A 23,534-nucleotide genomic window follows, 5' to 3' on the forward strand; every position below is an offset into this window, starting at 1 on the left:
TTCGTTTTTTTTTTTTATCTCCCTCTGTTCACTAGGTTCACTAGGTGCGGGAAATGGGGGTGCTGCAGGACCCGACTTCCCGCGGCCATGCTAATGAGTGTATTTATTTGATATACAGTTAATTGTTTTAATTGCACAAAGTTGACTTGATTATTATGCAAATAAATAACGTTGTGTGTTTTAAAAAAAATACACTTATTATTACATATTATTTTTAAGTAAGTATATTTTATCAGCTTTAAATACTTAACCCTGGCAGTTATGTATTCTAAATAAATAAGCTATATTATTTAATGAATATGCATTATGTTAGGTTGATTATTTAGGCTTGTTTTAAAATGTTCTAAAAAAATATGTACCATATAAATTTTAATTTTTAATGTAATAAAAGTACATAAATCTGAGAATATGGGTGAAAAACTCTTGCAAGTTTATGCTTTGATCTAAAATATGATTTAGATGGACCTCTTTGTTTAGGGTAGCCCTTCGTCTTTTGCTGCCTGCATAAGATTTTCCTCCAGGATTGCCTCATACTTGGCTCCATAAATAAATCTCCACATTAACCAGTTTCCATCTCTTTTCCCTCCCTTTGCCATCCCCATGTTTTCCAATGAGATAATGTATCCGGGGTACTGTGCAGTTTTTTTTTTTGTTTGTTTGTTTGTTTGTTTTTCAATTTATCATCTTCTTTCTTCTAACAAAAGCTGCAACACGGTTGTAGATCTTTTCATTCCTCTGTAAGTACCATGGGTTTCTTAGCTGCTTCTCTAAGCTTGTCAGTTTAGGATGATTAGGATGAATTTAGTTGTGACACATACCCCTTTTAAGTAGAAAGAAGTTTTTAGAGCTGAAGGAGGAAAACTTTTGCAGTCCCCTGGACACAAACCCCTGTTGATTTTCTTAATGTTTATGAAAAAATACATTTATAAATTATGACCTTCACCTTAAAATAATTATAGTAATTACAATTATTTGCAGAGAATTTTATCTTTACCTCAAAGCAGTTCATTAAATATGTAGTGTTGGTGAGAGTGGCTATAATGCTGCAACAGCATTATAGCCAACCCAAATTATCTGAGGACTTTAAAAACTGAAAATTGAAGAAATGTTCCATAAGCTTATAATAAATTATAATGTGGCCTTTTTTCAGACCTCTCGAACTGTAAGTGGAGACAGCTTGAAGGTCTTAATGGCTCCAAAATGCAGCTTCTTTTCAATGTGTTAGCTGGCTCCCAGGAGTTTTTTCAAGATGCATGTAAAGTAGATGTTATTAAATTTAACACTGAATAATTTCACTACGAAGGCAACATTTCATAATATGATTATCACTTCATTTTGTGACATTTCCTTCTGGGTAGGGTGCTATTCTGTTCTCATTACCCAATGCTTACAGTGTATAATGTAACAATCCTGTTTTTCTTCCTTTCTGTTAGATGCCTTTTCTCTGCTATACGTATGTAAAACTTTAACAAGACATTTAAACAGTCACAAATTTTCTCTTGTATCAAGATACATTTGATTGTTTATAAATTTCCTCTCATACATACTAGAAGAGAGACCAGAAAAGTTATCTTCATGCACCTCATATTAATACTCTTGCAGTAACATTGGCAAAGTACATTTTTATCTCTTTGATACTTTGAACATCGGCTTAGAAAGAGACACAAAATACAGCTAAATAAACCAAAACCTGTTCAAAAAATGTTTGAGGCAAGTTCAAAGCACAGAGTGTAAAAGGACAGCCTGTGTCTTTTTCAGAAAAGATAGAATTTGAAGTGTGGTTTATTAAATAAAAACATCTCATATTCTACATAGGTACAAACATAATAATCTAAAATAATCAAGTGACTTTTAAATATTCCAAAGTTTGTAGACATTATTTAACATATTATAATTAAGGTTTTTTAGATACCAACCCCCAACATCAGGATCAGTGGTTACCATCAACTATATATATGTCATGATTTTATCTAAAGGTCTGGCCCAAAATGCAGAAGACCAAATAGAGAGACCAGGGAAAAGTTTAACAGGTTTATTAGTTGAATGAAATGAGTCCAGTGCTGCTCAGAGTACAATGAAATGAGTCCAATGCTGCTCAGAATACTGCTCAACCGGAACTGAAAGGTGAGGGGAAGACACTGTGGTTAATTCAAGCTCAGTGGGAAAATAGATTCTTTGGCTTGAATGGGGGAATAGGTTGCAGACTCACTTCTCCAGAAAAAGGTGTCCTTTATGGAATCCAGTCAGTGTGAACGGTTCCAGAGATTGTCTTGTTTGGTGTTGGGTGGACAGGGTTTACTCAGACTGCGGTTGTTCCTTGGTGAACGGAGAAGCTGACTGCCACTCAGATTTCCTGTGGTACTTGAACGGGCTGTGGTGCAGATGAAACCTTTGCTTAGTGTGAAGCTCAAAAACCCTCTTGGGGAAAGTGGATCCAAACCTCCTGTTTTGAACCCCAGCTCAGTTAGAAGCTTAGTTGATCCTTCCAGAGAGAGAAGGTCGAAAAAAATCCAGTTTGCAGGATGACTTCCTGCCGAGAGGCAATAAAACAAAACAAAGTTAAGACTCAGGTTGACAAAAACTCAGTTTGACTCAGCAAAAACTCAGCTTGGCTAGAGTACCTAAAACTGGCAAACCAAACTCAGGGTAGACTCTGCTAAAGTAAGCATGGCTAGAGTACCCAGTATTGGCAAACACTCCGGCCTTGAGGTAGTGGCAGTCAGCAGCTTAAGAGTACTCCACAGGTAATGAGGCAACGAGCTGCAGGAGTGCAGGGAGGCCCAATGAGGACTGGGCACCACCTGGTGGAGGAGCGAAGGAAGCACAAAAACATTAGTTGTTTTTGTCACTATGTCGGACCCATTGCTGCACATTAGTGCCTTTATTTCCAGATTTGTAGCTAGTTGCAAAATTTGTTTTACCTGCTTATTTTTAAAGATCCATGCTATTTTGCAGGTTTTCAAAGTTTAAATGAAATTATACAAATAGCGTGCGGTTTTCTCTTTTATCTTTCAAAATTTTCTTTCATGTGATTTAAGCTATTTTTAAAACTGCAGGGTGTTTTCTGTTCAGATGTTTTCTTTCCTTTGCTTTATAAAAGATTTTTAAGGATTTATTAACCTATTTAAGCTTGTTATTTTCTGTTATTTTGTGCACACACTGACATACCTGAATTTCCAAACTGTGGTATTATAAAGGATATTTATATCCTGTGTATATTTAAGTTCCTAATGTTGGACACGTTAAAATAAGTTTTTAAATAAGTCTTTTTTAAAGTCAGTTGCCATCTTTTCCTGTGTCTTGACTCCCTCCCTCACTGGCCATTGGCAACATGCATTTGCAGTACGGTTGGTTATACAGTCAAACAGTGAACTGACATTCAGATCTGCCTGAGAAGAAAAAAAATATATATTTGTTGTGTTGTGACTGATGTCAGGTCTGTTCCACTGACATATTTAAGACTTCTGTTTTTACCTGATATTCTAATAGGTTTTTGTGCTCACTTGCCTTGCTAACTGACCTCAAATGCAATGGACTGACACACAGTTTCAACAACCATAGTTGAGGAAAAATCAGACAGGAAATGGTGTATCTGTAAGTATGCAACAAAGCAACCCATTACCATCATAGTATCACTGCCAAAATTATAATGATACGGTCCCTTGTGAAAGTATCAGGCTTCAAACATAAAGATATAAAATTGTGTTTCTTGTGAAAAATCAACAAGTGGAATACAATCATGTCGACATAGTCGACATATGGCAAGTACATCATAAATGCCAGCTCATGCTCATATGAGGGCCATAAGTTACAGGTAGGTTATGTGATTGTTGATACACGTTAATTGCAAGTTACTCATTAGTTGTGGTGTCCAGCTTATCCAAAACCTTTGTGTAACTTGTGCATAACTTATGTGTAGCTTATGAAGAACTTATCTCCAATGCATAGCAACATATTCAGGTATATTTGCCCTGTTCCAGACGACCACTGATAAATTTTTAACTCACAGCTACTGAATAATGGCTTATTGGCAGCGTTTTGGAATAAAACAGATTTCATGGTGAGCAGATGTTCCCCGAGAGATGGAGGTTCCGGCAAGGCTGTGACAGGGCTACATACTAGCTGTCCTCCAACAGGTGCCTCCAGGCGCACTGCTGCCCCCCTCAGGACACTGGCTTGTGACAAATCATGGGCATTACGGCGCCGTGTGTTATGTGTGTGTGTGATAAGTTAGGCTGTCGTTAGACATTATTTCTGGACTCATTATGAATACTCTACGTATATTCCCAAAATTGAAAAAAAAATCATAGATATTGAAGTGTATGCCAGCATGTTGGATTCTGGGACGTTGGCATACGCTGTCTAAATTGTCAAGGTGTGTCAGTGGGATTATTGGAAATTTTAAAGTTTTTTAACAAATAAGAAAACAAACCTGCCCCTTTACTGTCTGTGCTGCAAACTCTCTCTAGAAGTTCATTGAGGCTTTCTGAATTATCCACTGATGACCTAAATGACTGATGATTAATAGAATCCACTTGTGTGTAGTTAAGTCTCCATATAAAAGCCCCTTTTTAAAGCGCAGAGAGCATCATGAAGAACAAGGAACACCAGGCAAGGCCGAGATACTGTTGAAGAGAAGTTTAAAGCCAGATTTGAATACAAAAAGATCTCCCGAGCTTTTGAACATCCAAAGGAGCACTGTGCAAGCGATATTGTAAAGGAAGGAGAATCAGACCAATGAAAATCTTCAGAGACCCGGTCTTCCCTCTAAATTGTCAGCTCAGAAAAGGAGAAGACTGATCAGAGAAGCCGCCAAGAGGCTCATGATGACTCTGGATGAACTACAGAGATCTATAGCTGAGGTAGGAAACTCTCTCCATATGACAACAATCAGTCTGATACTGCACAAACCTTATGGAAAAAAGTTTTTTTTAAAGATATCCATAAAAAGTCTAGTTTATAATTTGCCACAAGCCACCTGAGAGACACCGCAAACATGTGGAAGAAGTTGCTCTGGTCAGATGAAAACAACATCAAAGTTGGCAACATTGCAAAACGTTGTTTGACCTAAAAGCAGCACAGCTCATTACCCTGGACACAGCATCCCCACTGTCAAACATTGTAGTGGAAGTATCATGTGGCCTAATTTCTTCAGAAGGGACAGGGAAGATGGTTAAAATAGATGGGAAGATGGATGAAGCCAAATACAGGACCATTCTGGAAGAAAACATGTTGGGGGTCTGCAAAAGATCAAAGACTGAGAAGGAGATTTATCTTACATAAAGCAAAATCTACAGTGGAGTAGTCCACAAATAAAAATCCAGGAGTTAGAATGGCCAAGTCAAAGACCACACCTGAATCCAATTGATAATCTGTGGAAAGAAATTAAAACTGCTGTTCGCAAACACTCCTCATCCAAACTCACTGAACTCTAACTATTTTGCAGGAAGACTGGGCAAAAATATCAGTCTCGTGATGTAAACTGCAAACTGATAGAGACATACCCTGAGGAACTTACAGCTGTAATCGCAGTAAAAGGTGGCGCTACAAAGAATTAATTCAAGGGGGCTGAATAATTTTGCACACTGAATATTTCAGCTTTTATTAAGTTTAAACTATCCAATACATTTTGTTCCACTTCATGATTGTGTTGCATGTGTTGCTGATTCTTTATAAAAACAAATACTATTTTATATCTTTATGTTTGAAGCCTGAAATATGGAAAAAGGTACAACAATTTAAGGGGGCCAAATACTTTCACAAGACACTACAGAAAGATTTTGCTTTGTTTTTTTTATAAATGTGTTGTGTATATGAGGCAGGGTACAGAACAAAAGGCCCAGGTGAGATTTTCCAGACTCCTGGATGAAAGGGATATCTCCTTGGCCAAGTAGCCGAGGCGCAATATCAGTCTGAGGCATGGTGACATGACCCCACACTGTCACAAATAGACGATATAATAGCTGCTGCTTCCAATCCAGTTTTGTCAACCCACAGAAAATGTTACAAATATTCTTCTAGGGATCATTGTGTCAAATATTAGACATGCCTTATTGTTACCTGTTTGAGCTGTGGTTTGATACAGAGCTCTCCTGTGAATGCCATTTTGGCTCAGTCTGAATACTTAAGTCAAGAAAGGCTTTTGATTCCCATCGTTATAAAAGACAGCATTTCCTAAACTACTTTACAATCACCAATCAAGCTTTGAAACAGAATTTTCCCATCGTGGGACAATAAAGGGATTTTCTATTCTATTCTACTCTATCCTATTCTGTTCTAATAAGACCATTCTTTATCCTCTGCTCTTGGAGACTGCTCCTTTGAACAGTATTTCATGAGTTTCCAACTGGTGCCCCAAATTTACACAGAAGCTGGAACTAGAATTATTCTAAATTCATCCAGAATGCTTGTGGAGGTCAGAGTGATGAAGAATCCATTCTTGTTACATTCTATCTGTGACAGAATGTAAGCAGAGGGTTTAATGCAGGTTTATTTTATATATCACACAGGTCTGCTGCCCTGACCCAGCTCTTAAATTTCTCAGGCAAGTTTTTCCATTTTACAAAGACCTGCTTTCGACCTCTGATGGTACGTCAATTTAATATCTTCTTTACCTTGGTAGATCTTATCTTTGAGTGTTTTGACTCTTTGTACTTCTTCTTCAAAAAGAGATCCTTCAATTGGCTCGCCATCGTAGTCCACCAGCTTATACACAAAATTTGATCCCATCCTCAAATGTGTTTTTTTCCCTCTTTCGTTGTTTACCTGGTGAACGACCATAAAAGTTTCTTAGGACTTAGAGCTTTTTTCTAAGGAAACCTCAATAGGGTTCATTCTTATACTGGAATGAAAGCTGTGATTATAGCTTTTTACCAGATTTTGAAGCACATCAAAATACCTCTGTGTGTTATTACTTCTTAAATATCTTCACATTGTTGATTTCAATGTACAATTTAATCATTCTATAACAGAGGCCTTCAGATCCCTAGCAGTGAAAAAGTGTATAATTCCAGGTCTTTTCATTAAGGTCTTAAACTCTTAGTTGAATAATTATTTCCCCACCTGAACCTTCTCAGGAATTTGTCTCTCTTTAAAAACTGATTCAAAAGCCCTTATTACGTCTGCTGTTATTCTTGAAGTGCTCGGACAAAAGCCTTTTTGGAAAACACATCAATTACAGGTAAATAATTATATCCGTAATTTTGCCGGCCAAGGATTGCATGTCGGAAAGAACCACCTGAAATTGTTTTAAAGGTCCTGAGACAAAAAAGAAAATTCTGGTTTATGGAGAATGTAGGTATCCTGCTCCATCAAAAAATCTTCAACCTCTTCAACTTTGATGTTTTTCCCCCTTTCATGCTGCAAAGCTCTCTCCTTAACCTGTTCAATCCCCACAACCTCTAAGATATAACGGGATATGATACACTTTTCTTATAGCTTTACATTAGGAAATTCTTTTTTCTTACAGTCACACTTAAAATAATGACAAGTTTTCACTCTTTCCTCCTTTATTTGTGTAAAAAAAACAAAAAACAGATAAATTCTACATAATGTTCCCAATTCAATTCACATATCAAAATAAATGCAGACATGTAACTTTTTTAATCCCTTCTAAAAAGTATATATAAACTGTAAAAGCAAAATTTAACATTTTAAACACATCTAAATGTAAACAAAGTAAAACAAGAATTAAATGCTGAAAAATTACTTTTCTATACAAATCTAAAGCAGAACATGCAAGTAAGTAGTAAAGACATCGCTTTCTCTGACCAAGGATGTCTGAAATACTACAGGGTTGTTTGACTTAAGAAATTTCACTGCTGTTCTTACAAATTTTCAAACACAGACACACAGACAAAGGTCTGAGTTTGTACAAAAGCATCTAATCCATTTTCTTCACTCTGAAATCCTCCGCTTCTTGTCCAGCTTATCTGGGCCCACTCTGAATGGCGGGAATATGCTGTGAAGTTTTGAGTCCATGCAGTATGGAAATAAAGTGAATCTGATAGAATTCTTCATTCTCTACTTGCAGGCATTGATGCTGGAGTTTGGTGGGGTGGTCTATGCAACATCTAAAGCAAGTTTCTCGATTGAAATCGAGACCAATGTTGTTAAGCAGATGAAGAACCGTTCTTTTTACTGTAGCAGTGAGAAAGGAAGAAATTCATCCATCTTTTTCCTCTTGCTCCTCTAGAGTTGGAGAAGTCTGTGTCAGATGCAGAATGACAGTGGAATGGTTATCCTCTGACAAAACTGGGTAAGTCTCCTCCGGACGAGTATTGGACCGCTCCTCCTTTTCCTCATTTACCTTAGAAATAGAAGGGAAAGGTACCGGTGATGGAGGGTCAGATGGAAAATGGAATTTCAGAGAAGGCGGATGGGATAGAACCAAATTGGAGGTTTCAAATGATTAAAAAGAGTAGGAATCCCAGTAAAATACAATCTTAAGGTAATGGAAGATTGTCTTTTTTTGAGTAGAATGGGATGGGATGCCATCCTCACACTGAATACACTTGTAATTATCTTAGAATGTTGGACCCAGAATTCGAGGCAAGACAGGCAGTGGGAGTTCAAAGCATTTATTTAACACAAACAGGGGTGCGGGGCTGCTCGTCAGCTGCGCGGCAGATCTCTGCAGAGAGGGGATACAGGTCAATGACTGGATTTGTCGGGCTGATAATGACTTGGAGCAAAGTCACTGACCTGATGTAAAGTTCAGTCAGTTTACGGAGAAAGGAGGTGAATCCTAACGGGTGGTTTCTCCACAGCTTGCGGCGGGCGGTGCCCTCAGAGTTCCTAGAGAGCGAGCGGAGCAGCAACAGTGTCCATAAGGAGACATCCAAAGCCGGATTCTGAAGACAGGTCCACGTTCAGAAGCAGGAAGAATCCAGGAAACAGTCCAAAACAGATCAGACAAACAGAGCAGACAGGGGCAAAGCAAAACTCGGGATCCACAAGGCAGAAACTGGTCATAATTCGGAAAACAGAACGCTAGAGTTAGTCTCACCAAAACACTTGAATAACCTGGTGCTGATGGAAGGTAAGTGCACAACATAAATAGCAGAGGAACCAGGTGGTGCCACTAGACCAATTAGACAGGGGAGCAATTAGCAAAGGAAAAAACCAAACCATCAGCGCTAAGATCATGACAACACTGGGTAGGGGTGTGAGTCTATAAGAGGGTTGCACTTGTAGCCGTGTCCCCAAAAGACAGATTTTTTTCACAGTCAGAAACCAAGCCAGTAACGTGAACTCTGGAAGAGTTTTTAAGTTCTATTTCCAATTTTATTAATTTATTGCCACCATACATCAAATGGTATTGTGAGCATTGTCCAAAAGGTCCAACTTTCTGTATTGGAAGCTTCTTAAACAATCAGGTCTGGGGAACAATCATCATATGTCCTTTGTCTACTTGCTTGGAGAGACCAGCTTCCATTTGCAATATATTTTGTTGGACATGTAGCACTAAAGAGTATCTTACCATTAGTAATTTCAACGTTAAATGGAAAAATGACCTACCTGGGCTAGACTGATGGAGGAGCAAAGAATTTCTCCCTTATTTCCAATGTTTTGGGGGGACTGAAACATTCAGACCTGCCCAGTCAATATGTGTGAGGTTGCAGGTATTAGAAAAGGGTGTTAGCTTCTATTCTCGATGTGGTTGGTAAAATTAGAGCTCGCTGGTTTCCTACTTGAAGATGTACCCACATATACCGAGCATTCGAGAAGACTCAAAGCACCATTCTTCACCCAATGCTTCCTGTGGAAGTCTATGGTACAGACATAAATAAAATGACAATTTCTTGGGAGGTTTGGATAAATGGTCCGAATCCTGGAATATGAAAATTGAGGTCTGGCATAAAAATCTTGTTTTGGTTTATAACACAGTTCTTTTCTCACAGTTGAAGCTTATCTCTCAGAGGCTGCTGTCCCAGAGTTAAGACTGATATATACTCAGAATCGTCTGCGTGTGTGTCGCAGTTTACGCAGATATGCTCCCGCCCCTTCCAGTGCCGCAGACAGAAGGCCTCTGATTGGTCAAATCTACATCCCTTCTACACTATGCATATTTCCTGTTTGGTACCTTACCAGCTTGTTCTGTTTGTATGACTGCCATTGTGGAAAATGACTCGCGAAGATGGACCAGCTAGAAGAGCGAGGTCCGCGAGAACGCTGGGACCCTTTTTCCACCTCGATGCTCTTTTTCGCCCTCATGTCCCTCTGTTGTCGCACAAACTTGCTCCCACTTCCTCAGCACCTCGGCCATATCTAGACCCACAGTTAGATTGTGATTGTCCCTCTTGCGTTGTGGCGTGGCATAACATCAAAAATATCTGTGTCATACAAGTTCACTGTGACACACTGCTGCGGGAGTACAACCAGCCCTTTATCCTTTGCAGGCTCCAATTTTTCATGGACAGAAGTTGGGATCTCATGTTTTAAAGAGAGTTGATGCCAGTCAGGTAAGGTTTTTGTTGACACAAGGTGTCTACTATATTTTTTCCCCCATGGTTCTGCAAAAAGAAGCTGCAACTATTCATGCCTTTTTGGGAAATATTTTTTCAACCCAAGAGTACTCTAAAAACCTAAAGATATTAGAAGAGGTAACATTGGGCCAAGAAAAATGCCTTGAAAAATATGATAACACCCAATAAGCCTATAGTAAAAATTACACAGGCTATTGGTCAAACATGGAGTTGAAAGTAATAAGTAGTTGATTAGCACCTTCAGAAATGCTTTTAAACCATCCATCTTTTTGGATTGAAGAATGACCTTCAGAGCTGTGTTTAAGGTAGGGAAAACCATTAGAATAAATTGAAAGCTGCTGCCCTTGTCTACGAAATCTTACTGCTGGTAATGACAGAGGTCTTTGATTTTTCTCTCAGTCTCATTGCCTCACACTGCTTCCCACAAATTGAAACAGACCAGTGAAGGCAACAATTATTACTGTATGTAAGGCAGACATGCCCTGGCTGTAAATGAGATGGGATAGGAAAGAATAGCTATAGATTAACTCATAAAGCAACTTAGCATATTACCCAGAGATGGACCCTGTGATCTGTTTGGTGATTAATAACAGCAGAAATAACAACAGTTAAATAAACAGAGATAAATGAAATAAATGGACAGAGTAATTACCCATTGGTCTGCAGCTTCCTGCCTTCACAGAACACAATTTATCACATGAACCAAGGCTCACAGTGAACCCATCTTCTGACCTCCAACTTTATTCACAATTCAGCCACCTCTCAATCACCTTCTGCCTAAGCCAAATTTGTCTGTTGCATTGATTCACTGAGAAATCTCTGTCTGCCTGAAGGATCCAGGCAGCCCACATTAGAGTTTGAGAGTGATTGTCCACAATTTAAAAGGCAATAAGTAAAGTTTCCCTGGTCCCGAGCCTTAAATGGCCCCCATACATCCACACAGGAGACGTGGCAGTGTAGGTGATCAATACCATTGAGTTGAGGATTACGTCTCTAGGTCTTGACATTTACATCTTTAAACATCATTCTCTAATTTGAGCCATTTCACATTTTTCAGTAGGTCTGACGGGGATGATGGTGCTGTGAGAAAGGCTAAAGCAAATTGAAGCATGAGGTAAAAATAAAGAAACATTAAAAAAGTCCAAATTGCCGGCCTGTTAAGAGGAACCGAGTAGTTAGAACCAATGTCTGGTGGAAAATGCTTTGATACTGATCCCTACTTTTGTCCCCCAACTTACACATTTAATGTTAGTGTTTAAAGAAAAAGCCTTTGTGAGTAAATATACAGTCTAAAGTTTCATATTTTTATATCATCTGTGCAGTTTAAAAATAAATGCAGCATGAGACGAAAAATGAATTTGGACATTTATTGGTGAATTATGAGATTTTATACCAATTTTGAAGGAATTCTCACACGTTTGCACCTTTTATTGCTCCCGTTTGGTGCCAGGCGCACCAAACAGGAGCTTTCAGAAAGAAGTCTGTCTGATGTCTTCAGACAGAAGGCTGTTGCAGTAAACCTCCACATAAGTTAAGCTGAGGAAATGCTACCAAATTTTAGCATGATTGCACTTACTTGTAGCTTTCCATACTAAAGTGTTAACCTTAAAAATATTGTCTTAAAAGCTGACAAACCCAAGTTACCACTGAAATTCAGCATTATCTATGGTAAAATGTATTTTGTTTTGCTCGTATGTCATTTTGACGAAGATAGAGTGGGCACATTTCATCATATGCTTACAGAAGTCACTTTTATTTTAGCTTTTTCAGGCAGACAGCACAAGTGTGTATGCATGTCATTCTGGCTTTTGTGATATTTTGAGTTCTTATAGACAGCACTGCTTGAAAACCATGTTTTCTTAGGGCTAAAGTGGGTTTTCAACTACTTTCTTACCATCTCAATTTTTTACCCAAGTGAAAGTACTTTTATTTTTATTTTACCAACTATTGTGAACAATTTTCTGACATTTACTTATGTGAATTTAACTTTTATTTTTATGTAGCTATTTTTTAAGTACTCTATACACCTCTTGTAGACAAGCAAATAAATGATTAAGGTACAGTAATGTCCCTAACCTAGATCTACCTGATCTACTTCTAACTTCTACTTCTAAGATCACTTCTAGCAGGGTCTGATCTTCAATACTGTCAATTGAATATTCCACTTGCTGATTTTTCTTGTGTGGGTCTCTCCAAGTTGATATATACTGGTCAACCCATTTAATGTGTACATTAAGCATGCCATACCAAAAGCAAATTTATTTATAAAGCACTTTCAAAACCCAACAGCAAGTGCTATACACAATTATAAATATAAATAATGAATAATTAAAAACAATAGATAAATTGGTGTATAAAACTTGTAATAAAATAAAAACAATAATAAAGAAAAATAACAAAGGAAACACAGTAAGACAAACTCAACATCTCAGATTGAGGTGAGAGAGTAGCCTGCCAGATAACACTTTTGACTCTAGGTGCTAATGAAACAATAGTGGATTGTGGACACAGGCAACATTCCCTAATGTCTACATCACACTGAGACTGCATCTGATGCTTCATTTCACAATATGGTAGAGTAGTCTTTTTCTAAAATGACCCAGGGTAAAAATGATCTAAGGACCAAGATGACCCAGAGCTAAACAGCAGCTAAACAGTTCGTCACTCATGGCCATAGAGCCAAACTGGTCCAAGAGTTGTACTTATCCAGGACTTCTCAGCTAAAAATGCCTGGAAAAAGCTGTCAGTTTAGGTAAGATTTGATTTTAAATAGGGAGTATATCATTTTTATATGTTTTAATATGTGCATCAGTGCTGATATATGTAGGTTAGATGGTGCATGACTCTTGAACTATAGTTAAATAATCACTGATGAGGGCATTAGAAGCAGTACCATGGACAGCGTCAGCAATGTTTTTGTTTCTTGTTCGGAAGGTTGTGTGTTGCCTTTGTTATGGTGTGTGATGCGCACATTACTTGAATGTAGACTACCTACCATTTTAATTTATGGACAATCGGAAAGAGTCCCTCTATGCCAGCTTTGCATAACATTCTGTTATAGCAAAGACAACAAAACTTACAGCTACCTTTGAAGACTTTTAATTAATTTATTTCTTTTCAGGAATAATAAAAGTTTAAATTGTGGAAAGTTGCTTTATTGCAAGATTGACAAGTGAATATGACAAAACAAGCCCAACGTGCTTCCTGGTACTTTAAAACAAACTAAATGAAATCTGCTTAAACCTCCTTATTTTTAAATTTCTTGACTGTTTGCTGTTACTACTTTTTTTTGTTTTTGCTTTCTGCACTGAACAACATCCTACTAATAATGTGCAAAGTATTCACTTTTCAAATAATAAGAAAAAAATATCTTTCGTACAAAAAGTCTTTCAAAAAATGTTAAAGTTGAATGGTTTGGGAAAAAAATATAAAGGAGATCAAAATAGTTTAACCTTTTATATTTATTTAATTATAATAATGACAAAATATTTAATATGTTTTATCATGTGATCTTCTAAAACTAGAAAGCTCTGATTTGTTATTATATAAAATAAGCTGCAAAGGATGTTGTCCTGACCCATCCACTTAAATGCAGCAACCAAGCTAACAGATGGCACACAGTGAGAAAAGCATCGGAAAAAGCAAAATGATTACAAAATGCATAATTTTTTGAAAATGCAATAAATTAACAAATATATAACATGTTTTATGATGTGATCTTCTCAAACTACAAAGCTCTGATTTATTATTATATAAAATAAGCTGCACAGGATGTTGTCAGTTCTGTCTTCAGTTTACCTCCTGTTACGTATATTTAGATGAGATAAAGGTGGTATGTTTCTGTTATTTATTTTGTTCTAACATTGTTAGTCATTAATTGTTTCTAGGGTGATTTAAATGGTTATATTTATTTGCTCTTTGGCTTAATAAAATCTCCCATCCGGTCAATTAAAATCTTTTTCTCGTAATCATCTGGCCCTTACTCATCAAATGAATCATCAATTTGATCAGTTTGATCGTTCTAATAACATTTTATGCACAATGTGCTGTTAGTCCAGTGGTAATAAGTCCAGTTTGTGTAGCTGTGTTCTGATATTTTATGCTCTTGATAATTAATGTAAAATAAATGATGATTTGATTTTGGGAATACTGATGTCAAATGTGGAATATTTCTTATTTTTCATCTGACATACATTTGTACATTAATGTGAAACAAATTTAACTTTGAATATTCAGTTATATAAAATAAAAGACTTTCTCATTTGAGGTATGCTACTGTTCATTTAAAAAATATTTTGCAAAGTACTTTGAATCTATATATTTTTAATAGGACAAAAGATGAAAAAGGAGTCAACCTTACTATACTTATATAACAGCATTGGTAATTAATGTGCCCAAAACCTTGAATTAGATTTTTTATTCAAAGAAATTAGACCAAACTTTAGATTTCAACCCAGACAATCTTTTTATTGTGCCAAGATATGCTAATATACAGTGTTGGTTGAAAGTTTACCCCCCACCACCCCCCCCCCCCCCCCCCCCCCCCCATTGAAAAAAGACTATCAATGATCTTGCTCATAAACAGTGAACAGACATACCTGTCAATAGGTGCAGAAGTCTGACAAAAATAATAAAACGCCTAATTTCAGTGATTGCCTCAAAGTTTTGGTCAAAGAAAATTTTAATCAGAAGCTCCATCAGGCTTGTTTACTACTTTTATTTAATAAAGGTATAGAAATCTTCATTAATGAAGTGAAATACAATCTTGCAGACTGATTATCCTCACCCAAGCTCCAGTATGTCATTGTGGGACAGCTCGTCTTCCTGAAGCCAATCATCTTCCAAGACGCCCTTCATTAAGTTCACTGTCAAGCCTCTCCTCTGCTCACCAACGATCTTCACCCACTTCCTCCCATCCTCCAGCTCACTGCCCAAGACTCTAGATTCTCACTAACCTACACCTTCCCCCCATTAGTGTCCAGGCCCTTGCGGAAGACACTATCAACCTCCTAAGCTATACATCAAAGCGCACTTCATCAATCAGCATCAAGTCTTCTGCCAGGTTCGAGCACCAACACCAAAGAACTGTTCATTCACACTAAATAAACGTTTTCAATATATATATATATACATATATATATATATATATATGTATATATATATATATATATATATAGAACTGTTTTCTCACCCCTCGTGGGGTGGTATGTGTCATCCTCAAGCTCGGGTCCTCTACCAGAGGCCTGGGAGTTTGAGGGTTCTGATCTTGAATTACCCTGCCACTGTGAGTACACTTTGGATGGGTTGGTGGAGAACACCTGGTTTATTCTCCTGGCTTCTGCTTCTCCCTTGTATCTCTTTAGGCGGGTGGCCAGGGCGGCGAGTCTTTGTTTGGCAGTTTCCAGAGCCTCAGGAATCGACAGCTTGTTGTACTTAGGTAACCTCTTCCCTACACCTTTCTGCAGGTCTGAGAGCTGACTAACCTCTCTTCGTGTTGCCTTGATTTTGGCTTCCAGCCTTCTTCTCCATGGGGGCTCTGCTTTGTGGCCTGTGGTGTTTATCTTATAGGTGTGGGGTAGGTCAGCTCATTGGTCTCAGTTATATCTTTAGTAGGGATAGTATGTAGTGCTGCATTTACATCTTCTAGAAGATGTATATATATATATATATATATATATATATATATATATATATATATATATATATATATATATATATATATATATATATATATATATATATATATATATATATATATATATATATATATATATATATATTTATATATATATATATATATATATATATATATATATATATATATATAAGCAACTGGATAGCTCGGTAGGTAACATATATATATATATATATATATATATATATATATATATATATATATATATATATATATATATATATATATATATATATATATATATGGCATAAGTTGCAGTTTAAGTTATAAAATAAGAGCCATATATATATATATATATATATATATATATATATATATAAGCAACTGGATAGCTCGGTAGGTAACATATATATATATATATATATATATATATATATATATATATATATATATATATATATATATATATATATATATATATATATATGGCATAAGTTGCAGTTTAAGTTATAAAATAAGAGCCACAGAGAAAAGCTGAGTCCCTGGTTGTTTGTTTCCACCTACACTCCTAGAAACAAACTGTCAGAGGCAATGCAATTAAAATTTTATTAACTAAAGAAATGGATAAGACATAAGTATACTGTAGGAGCTAAGAGGTAAAAATAACAACAACAAAAAAATTATCCATTCACTTAAATGCAGCAACCAAGCTAACAGATGGCACACAGTCAGAAAAGCATCAGAAAAAGCAAAAGGATTTCCAAATACAATAAACTAAGTATTGTTTCTTCAAATAAACAAAAGTAGCTCACATAGTGGTTTTGATTTTATTCCAAAATAAGACTTTTCTGTTAAATTCTAAATTCATTTAATTTGCTTTTTAGTAGCAGATCATGATTTAAAAAACATTTGGATGTATCAAACCAATGATTGTAATGTTTTAATGTTCTTTTCTCTGCTTCATTACAATGATAAGTGTGCAAATCTAAAAAAAAATTTACATTTAAGAGTGAATTTTGAAGTGAACCTCTTACCATCGTTTTTTTCCCTGTGTCTTTTTTTTAAGAGAAATACATGTGTCTAATTTGGGTGCAGAAACAGGATTCAACCATTCCATGAAAACATAATGCCACTCTAAAACATTTAAAAACATCTTCACTCACTAATAGGTTTAAAAACATTTCTAACAATTCTGACAAACTATTTTAGCCAAAAACTATTATTTTTACCTTCTTAAGTTGCAAACGATTCAAAAGAGCTTATGAATTAGTAACTAATTGCTTGCTACTGTCAAAGGACATCAATAAATTAAAACGGGAAAAATACAAAAACATGTCGTGTAAAGTAGAAACGGTTCCAAAAATAAAGATTTTTGCTAAAACCTTCAGTTTGGATGAAGACCAAATTTAATCTTAAGCACACAAAGGAAGATGGCGAGCCTCACAGTTAAAGAACAGCAGCATTTTTCTTCTGTGTGACATTTTGCTGCTGAAATAACTCATAAATTCTTTTGAAGGGTTATCACATATTTTTATAAGGCCTGTTTATAAATATCGGGAGTACTGGAGGTATTTATGCGGCAGATGTGATTGGTTCTTTAATAATGTTTTTTAAAAATTCATTATTCGATTCCTCTGATGTAAGTGGAATAAATATGAGATAAAGCAGAATAGCACTCTGTAATGGACCGTGCAGTAAAGGACCATCAGGCCAAGGGTTTTTTTTTTCATTTAACCTGCAGAAAAGTTAAATATTTAATCCAAAAATCAAGTTTTTGGGCCCATAAAAGGGATTAAAATAACAAAAATCTACAAAAAAAAAACTATTACCAATCAACCTTGACTCAAAAAAACAAATTTAAATAGTAGATGAGCAGCTTACAATGACACACACAGAGGGGTCAAACATCCAAACAAAACCCCGAAAATTACATTTAAAGTAGTAGAAACATCCAATTTTACAGGTCTCTACACTGCTCCATCCCCGTCTATCTTTGTTTAGCCAAGGACTTGGAGCAACTGCTGATGAAATCAGGAAAAGAAATGCAACAAATACAAACTTAACAGGGTGAACAAAAATATACACACTTATTCTTGAATACTTTTTATGTTGTTGTATAAATCAATAAAATTAAAAAAATATATTATTTTGTGTATTAAATTCTGTATTTAAAGTAGAAGGCAAGTATAGTAAAATGTCATTTTGTATTTTAACAACGTTATGTGGGAGTTTTGTGATCGCAAACGGGTGTCCTTACAGTCGTTCTGCTAACAAGCTGCAGGAAAAAAGTACTGCTAAGTTGACTGCTGATTTTTTTGTCCTCATATTTTGTCTTATTGCATCAGGAAATAAAATAGTCCTGTAACAAAAGAAGAGATTTTCTCTCTGTGTCCTTAACTATGTGGTTGGAAGGACTCTGACTCCGGGACAACATGGACTTATTCATTTATTTGTGTCTTGTCTGAGAAACTTTTGATTAAGTAAATCCAGGCAGGACTCCTGATCTACATTAATTTAAACTTGACACACATGATTACTGATAAAGAACAAGTCAGTGTCTAATCATGGTTTTGTTAGAATTGTTCATTAGGAAAAAAATGGGGATTTGACTAAAATGTTTTTAAGCTGCGGAGCATTTTAAAGTAAAAAGTGAGGTAAAACTTGAGGCTAATCAACATTTCTGACTACACCCAAAGACTGAATAAAAACATGAAAGAATAGTGGAAACCTGTCCGGTATCCTGACACACAAACAAATGTCTGGCTGCTGCAGGGTTCAGACTGGCTGTAGATCAACAATATTGTACTTAATTGTTAGAAATACCATATTTTACTAAGAATAACCATATTTCTTTTTTTTGTGAAATTATTTCTGGTATAACATAGACTTAATTCTTTTAATAATAAGGAAGGAACTGACAGCAGAAACATAGCAATGTGAAAAAGTTGTTTTTTTTATCTCATTATGCACAAGTAAGGCTGCAGTTGCTTTTTATGGGAGGATTAAGTCACATAATAAAGTTTACAATGCCAAAATCTTCAAGAATTATGGACATATTTGCGGTAGAAGGAAATTGATGTCAGAATATCACCATCTTCATTATGTTTTCAGCATCCAGTAAAAGTACAAAATCTAGGTCTGTAAAAGAAGATATACAAGTTGTTCATTTTGCTTTTGCTGCAAGAAATGTGCAAAAGACTCCGGACCGTTCCTATAGCAATATCTAAATTTGAAAGGTTAGGATGATTTTACTCTATAATAAGAAAGCTCTCATGCAAACATATTCTTCCTTCTCACACCTGCTCCCTGGTTTTTTTGTGTGTATTTTTTTACTCTTCTTTCTTTTATAGAATTTATAGCTCTTTGAAAATAAGGAGATTTCTTTCTTTCTTTGAATCAACATCATGAGCAATAATTGGTATGATATATAGGTGGTTTCAAGGTTATGAAGAGAATTTGAAAACTAACATGAGCCTGTAACTATGCCTTGTGTGATTGAATCAATGCATACCCTCTCTTGACTAAAACAAAAGAATTTAAGTTTTTAAGTTCAAGTTTATTGAATGACCATCGGCTTTTCAGAAGCTCAAAAGAAATGTGTTTTTTGGCCTGATTTTTGATTTTGCCCTCACTTCAATCAATGAGAAAGGATAAACATTAGAAGAAACTGAGACACCACAATAGTCTATCAGTTTTTGCCGACAGAATGGCCAAGGTTGGAACTGAAGAGGGATTTGTTAGCCAATTTATTTTCTTGCAAACAATTTGCAATTCTGTCCATGTTTTCTCCCTCCTGGTAGCTTAGTAAACCTGTCCACAGCATGTGTGCTTGCCATATGTCACCAAGAAAGAGCAAGTACTGTTGCTCCCTTCTGGTTCTGCATCAGCTCCCCTCAAAGCTGCCATCTTCTGTTCACTCTGTACACAAATAACTGTACACCCCTCCATCGATCCAACTCAAAACCAGGTTTGTTAGGGACACCACCCTGGTGGGTCTTATCACAGCCGGGGTTGAAGCTGGCTGTAGAGAGGATCTGCTGCTTCAACAGCCTACTTATTAAATCCACAAAAACCAAGGTTATTTTTGATTTTCAAAGAACTACATGTTTATTTATATAGCAAAATTCAGGACAAAGAAAATTAAAAGTGCTTTGCATGAATTAAACTGTAAAATAGAAGTAAGAGTAAAACAGAATAAAAGAAAATAAAGATGAAAACATGATAAAAGCAGTCAGTAAAGCAATTATACAGTTGGAAAACAAACCTTGACTTAAAAGAACTCAGAATTTCAGCACATTTACAGTCTGCAAGGAGTTTTTTCTAGAAATGTGAAGCATAGGAACTTTATGCTACTTCTCCATGTTCAGTCCTAATTCTGGGTTTAGAGATTAGGCTTGAACTAGAAGAGCATGCTTTACTAAACCCTTTAAAGCCCGATCCAAGAATAAAACAAAACAGAAAATTACTTTTTTTGGTTTTAATTCCTTATTAGCCCTTTTAACAAAATATGTAAAAAGAAAAAACAGAAATACATTTTTTATATTAATAATTTATTACTATGTGATTGTTGGGAGCTGGAGAAGTTCCACCTTTCTCCAGCAGAGTCCGCCGTGGATCCTTCTGAGTGAGCCTCCTGCACAGCTGCAGCCCATCAAGATCATCAGAGAATCCACTACATAAGCTGTCTTCAGACCTTGCCTCAACGCCGCAGTGTTGATCCAGTTGGAAACCAGTGTCTCCTCTGTGAAGCTCTGGAAGAGCTAACCTGCCGAGCCGACCCTCAGAGCCAAACCCGAAGAACCATAGAGAACTTCCATGCAGCTCAGGACTAAGAGCTGGAAAACCCAAAGCCAAGGTCTGTTCATTAATAGACGTGAGACGCTGAAGCAGCAAGCGGACTCTGCTGATCAACTCCTCTCCAGATCCAACAGTGACTCTCCCAAGGCTAACCTCAAGAACCCTCAAGGTACAATCAGTAATCATCAAGAAATCAAGCTCCAACTTGCAACGCTAACTGAACTGTCTCTCACGCAGACTCCGGTGAACCAGTATCCAGGCCCGAGCCAGAACCAGTACATTCTGTGTGCTTGTAGCAAAATAAACTTGTTAAACTTTTATTCCTGTGTCCGTCAGTGGTGTTCTGCATACTTGGGTCGCTCTTTGAGAACCCATCATGACAGAGATGAGTCAAGACTATTTTTTGTGTAGTCTTCTACTGGCTGTTATCAGATATATCTGATTGTGTACAATAGGATTTTGAGCAAAGTTTTTACCATTAAATTATGCAAAAGGTGTCAGATGCAAAACATTTCAGAAACCGTATGTACAGTATCAAATATGATACATTTGCCATTATAGGGTTAAATGGGTAGAGAGAGATGGGGCCACAGTCTGGGAATATATGGAAGGGGACAGCAAATGCCCAGCTGCTCCTACACTTCTTGTGAATTCTTTTTAAAAACAGACTACACTAGAGGCTGCTTGTGTCCTGCTACCACGCCGTTATAAAGAGTGTTATAACGTGTTGCATCTCAGTGTGATATGCTGGGAGAACAGGAACGGAAAAAAGGCCTTGAAGAGGGTAGAAAAATGGCACAAAAGATCACCGGATCAGCCCTTCTCTTCCTGTGGGAGATTGGCTATTTCAGTTGTAGGAGTAGCGTCGCAAACATCTTCAAAGACTTCTATCCAGCTCATGATCTGTTTAGACTGATGCCTGCAGGCAAGCCTCACAGGTCAAAAAAGGCTGAATCTCCTTGATGAAATATAGCTTTTATCTTTGGGCCACTAGAGCTGTCAGCTGTAACAAGGAAGATTCTTGTTGAATGCTCTTTTTAAGGGACAAATATGCACAGTGCTTTTCTTATTGTGACCTTTTTCTGACTAATGCAACGCTAGTATCGTCATTCCCTACTACTACTGGTAAATTCCACAACACTGCTATTATTATTGAGTGTTTTGTTCACATCTTATTGACCTTTATTATTGTTTTCTTTTAATCTTCTCTTAAATAACTATTGTATGTATGTATATATATATATATATATATATATATATATATATATATATATATATATATATATATATATATATATATATATATATATATATATATATATATATATATACAAGGGGATGCATTTCCTATTTTTATACACAATACAATGTGTACAATTAAAACTATTGTTGTATGTAAAAAAAAACTGTCAACCAAAGTGCTGAAAGGTTTATTAAGTCCTATGACAGTGTTTGAACCAGCATCTTCATTTGATCTAAGTTTTTTTTATCAGTTCAGCCTCTCAGCCAGACATGGGCAATGTGGAGTCAACAAGTCATCTCCATGTCATGTATTTGTTCTACCCAGCCACTGAAGCAGGTGAGTCCAATCTTCACCGTGAATTAACCTGTGCAGATTGGACTCACCTGGTTAATTGGCTGGGTAGATTAAATACATGACATGGAGATGACTTGTTGACTCCACATTGCCCATGTCTGCTCTCAGCAGATGAAAGTTTGTGGAAAGTCGATGTCAGCCAGTCAGACGCAGACGTCAGTGTATTTATGGTGACAGTTTTCTTAACATATGCTAGTTTCAGTGTAGTATTCCGCAAGATGTTTGATACTATTCTGTTTCCGAATCCTATCTTTTTTGTTTTTATGAGGTCAGTTTTGGTATAAAATGCCTAGAAGAGTAATAGTGTAGACTTGAACAATAATGTTCGGTGTTTCTTACCAGAGAAAAATACTACAGCCAATTTTACAGTTTTTGATACTTCATTATTTCTACTTTATAAAACAGGTATTAAATATATTTAAAAAGTTTACATTGCAACCGGGCTATTTTTCTAGAAACTTTAGTGTTAGTGGTGTGACTATGGTAACAACAACACATCAGGCCAGGTTACACTTCATATTAATCTTTAGAACCTCGTGTATGGAATCACTCTTTACATTTATTTCTAAATCTTGAGGAAAAAAGAAAACAAAATTTAGTCAGTTCCTCATACATTTTAGAAGGGAAAAAATTGAAGATGGGAAGATGCAGCAATGCACCGCTCAGTTATTTACCAACACCCATTAATTCCCGAAAAAGATGAAGAAGACTGGGGCTGCATCCAAATTGTCTAATTATAGCCCCTAGCTCAGATTCCTAGTACCTACTTCTTTGCTTTCCATGAGGTCAACAATTCAAATTCCATCGTCTTTATGCAACAACAAAAAATAAATTAAAAGTCACATGGAGGACACTACTGTCAAATCCAGGATGACAGCCTTCCAAAATAGAATACCAAAATTCAAATTATGCAAATATAGTAAATGGCTAAAACTCAGAAACCACAACCTAAATAATTTTCCATCTGTCACACACAGTTTACATTAAGAAGTAATGTATTTTGTATTTCCGTGAGCTG

This window comes from Cyprinodon tularosa, unplaced genomic scaffold, assembly GCF_016077235.1.
Source record: "Cyprinodon tularosa strain WSP-4 unplaced genomic scaffold, ASM1607723v1 ctg343, whole genome shotgun sequence".
Classification (NCBI taxonomy): Eukaryota; Metazoa; Chordata; class Actinopteri; order Cyprinodontiformes; family Cyprinodontidae; genus Cyprinodon; species Cyprinodon tularosa.